The sequence below is a fragment of the Elephantulus edwardii genome, unplaced genomic scaffold (genome assembly GCF_000299155.1).
Source record: "Elephantulus edwardii isolate Elephantulus edwardi_28Jun2011 unplaced genomic scaffold, EleEdw1.0 scaffold00173, whole genome shotgun sequence".
NCBI lineage: Eukaryota > Metazoa > Chordata > Mammalia > Macroscelidea > Macroscelididae > Elephantulus > Elephantulus edwardii.
In genome coordinates, this window is record NW_006399923.1 from 1,323,895 (window position 1) to 1,327,912 (window position 4,018).

Below are 4,018 nucleotides of genomic sequence, written 5' to 3' on the forward strand. Positions count from 1 at the left end.
AAATATAATTTTATATGGTTTTCTAATTTCTTGACTTTTTTAATATTGGCATTTCCCTCAAATATATTATTCTATTGATTTTTTAAAGAGCTCTAATCTCCTCGTGGCAAAGAATTATACTGTGAAACTTAAGACATGAGAGACTAACCCACCAGGTCTCTTTAGTGAATAATGGACAGTCTTCTCCCTGAAATCACAGCCTCTGAAAATTCTCTAAAGGGTTAGCTAGGAGTCAGTTCTTACTAAACAGAACATAACAACAATAACAAAAGTTGATTATTTTTTTAATATCTATAGAAAATATTAGAGTTTCTGGAAATCTTTAGAAAAAAAATTTTTCATATAAATTCATTTAGCTGATATCAGAAAAGTCTTAAGACATCCCTCCTTTCCCACTTTTTGTTAGAAATATTTTACCGAGCTAGTTATTCTATTTTATGCTTTTATTTAACTTGTACATATACACATTGTTGCTACATACCTTCCAGTCTGAGCTGACTCTTACCTTGCCCTCCACTGGGTTTGCAGAGGCCATAAATTGCACAGGAGGAGATTGTTCATCTTCTTCTGATAAAGTAGCTGGTGGAGTCAAACCATGTACCTCTGAGTTGGCTTTGCAATTCCTTACCATGAGGCAAATAAGAGAATAATATGGGATTTCATCACTCATGACTAAATTTCACCTTCTTTTGTGATTCCATCATTTGTAATTAATATTTTTAAAGCAGTGATGGTAACCAAGTTATTTGGTATGCATCTGAAAGTTGGTCAATGACTAAAGAGAACAGCATAGATGTCTTTGGATCGTTGTGTTGAAGAATACCACATATTCCACGGACTTCAAAAAGAACAAAAATATATCTGGGATAAAATGTAAACTGGATACTTCTTAGAAGCAAAAAAATGATGAGATTTCATCTCAGAAAATTTAAGTTAGGAGAGACCAGTGCTTGGAAACTTGTATCATGATTGGCAAGTTGGAGGATCAGAAAAAAAATGAAGAACCCTCAAACAGATAGATCGACATGATGTGTCAATGGGCTCAAGAATGTCAGAGTTGATGAAAATGGCAAAGGACACAGCAAAGTTCGCATCTGCTATTCATAGGGTTGCTGTGAATCAGAGTTAATCTAATAATAACAACAATGTTCTTAGTGACATTCTATAGCATGGCTGATCTTAGGTCATTACTTTGGATTTCAATGACACAATTCTTCAGACAATCTTGGCATGTTCGTCACATCATCTTTTAGCTCCCGTGGACAATGAAGAAAGGGGCATCTACTTCTCAAATAAATGGACAATGATAACTTTATGAACTTTCTTCATTTATTACTCAATTGCCTTTCCTGTTACAGATCAATTCTTGAGAGTCTATGTATCCTAACTCCTTTTTTTGTATTACGATATGATTCTTCTAGTTTATCTAAATATGTTATTTCATCAATTGTTCTTCTCTATTTTGTACTAGTTTCTTCTTCCAGGAAAATCATCACATCAGCATGTTAAACCCACTTTATGATACGTTAATAAAAAATTTAACAACAAAGTTGTACTTTTTTTCCTGCTTCTTTCTGTAGTTATAACTTTAATCTGCTTTTACTAACTTATATTCCACACTGTTTTACAGCAAGCTCTTTAAATGAGTTGCCATGACCTTTATTTTTAAGTCTTAACTTTTCATTGTTTGAAGCGCATGAATTAATCTAAGAGACTTTAACTAATCCATCAAAACAATTTTCAAGGTAAAAATTAAATTCAATATTCCTACGTTTTTTCTGTTTTTCTGAGTTTTATATTTGCTAGCTTTCTTATAAGTTTTTAGTATAATGCTAACATTTGCTTCACTTTTATTTTATTGACCCACAGAATCCTTCTTTGCTTTCTGTTTATCTCCCTATAGTTCTAATGTTTGTGTAACCCTGCAATCAATCTTAGTTATGCTTATTTGAAAATTGATTTCACCTTGTAACAGGTTTTAATAGCTACAATGATGCTCCCGATTGTACTGCACCAATCAAGAATTCTCTCTCTCTCGACTCTAGTCTTGGTCTCATATCCTAAACGTTTATTGAGTATCTCTAACTTAGATGGTGAAAAGATAGATTAAGTTTATCAACTTGAAAAGTGAAGGATATATTTAAATTCTTAAACCGATAATGCTGTTCTTTTCCCATCCTAAAAACACCAGCAGAATTCGTATTAATGCTTAGATAAAACAGATCTTCACCCCTCTTTTTACTTTAGTTTCACATAACTGAACAATGAAGCCTCTAACTAATTGTTTCCAGAATTAAATCACTCCTAACTACACTGGCCTACGTTTTCATGGACAATTTTCTCTTCTTTCTGTTTAGTTTTATTCAAAACAGCTGTACTCCTTGTGTTTCCAAGTGTGCCCTAAAAGTTCAGTTGTTTACTCTGAAAGGAGTCAGAGTTATCCATTTAAGAGTGTGAATGGTAGGAATGGTGTTCTCCTACGGGATAATATTTGACAATGTCTGAAGGGATTATTTTCATTGCTGAGAGTAAGTAATTTCAATCAATCAATAGTGTTCAGACATTTTGTTATATACCCAGTAATGCACTGGATCAGTCCTTTGAAATAAAGAATTGCCCTTCCTAAATCACGTTTAATAACCACTATTGAGTGAATTCCAGCTCATCTTAAGCCTCTGCCAGCTTTCTGAGACAGTAAATCTTATTCAGACCAGAGAATCCCATAAATCTCCTGCTGAGTGGCTGGGGAATTTGAACAACTGATTTTTGGTTAGGATTTCAACACATCACAAATGTTCCTTAAATTATGTTTAAACATGCTAATTTAAAACGCAAATGACAATTCAAAATATTTTTTCTATCTTACCATATTACTAATTTGCAAACTGAAAGCAATTCTTAGGTGACCTTCCAGCACATTTTTAGGCAAAATTGCAACTATAATGGTTAGTTGTGGTTTTTTGGTTTTTTTTTAATTTTTTAAATTGTTTTGTAGCATCCTCCTCCTAAACAACATGCCTCTAGAAACTATGAATTTTGAGAAATGACAGTCATAAAAAGGTTTCAGGCCTTTTGTTCATAGGGTTGCTATGAGTCATGCCCGACTCAACAGCAATCAACAACAACAAACGCAAATTAAGAGACTGTCCATCTTTAACCTTAAAACTAGCTGATAGATTAGAATTTTCTGCCTTTTGATTGGCAGCCAATTCCCTATTAACTAGAGCACCAGAACTTATATCACAGAATATAAAATCAGCAACTTGGTGTTGGTAGGTGCCCTCAAGGTTTTGTTATTTGTTGAGTCTTTGGGGCTTCCTCCTTACTACCACAGCATCTACACACAGACATCATGCTTAGAAGGGTGGAGGAACAGAAAAAGAGAAGGAGACAATCAATGAGATGGATTGATACAGTGACTGGGTTAATGGTGTAGATGTCTCAGAAAGAGTAGAGTTGGCACAGGATAGAGCAAGTTTTAGGGCTGTAGTGCATAGGGCTGCTATGAGTCACAAACGATTCTCTATACTATCACAGCATCTGCGTACAGTGGCAATTTCACCATCCGTATGACAACTTAGATTCCTTTTATTTCCTTTTTTTGCTTTATTGGCCTACCTAGAATTTCTAATACAATATTAAATAGGAATAATGGTAGTAGACAGACTTGCTCTGTCCCGGTTCACAAGGGAAATGTGATTAGTCTCTTTTCATGGAAAACAGTATAGCCTCTTGGTTTTGTGTATATACCTTCATTATTCGTCATTCCGAGCAGCCTTTTGAAATCTTCTGTTCAGCTCTTTAGTATCTTGAATTCTTCCTTGTGCTTTGGCTTCTCTATGCTCCAGTACAATTTTCAGAGTTTCTTCTGACATGCATTTTGGTCTTTTCTTCCTCTTCTGTCTATGTAATGACCGTTTACACTCTTCCTGAATGATATCTTTGACATCCTCCCACAACCCATCTGGTCTTCGCTCGTTAGTGTTCAAGGCCTCAAACCTGTTCCTGAGATGATTCT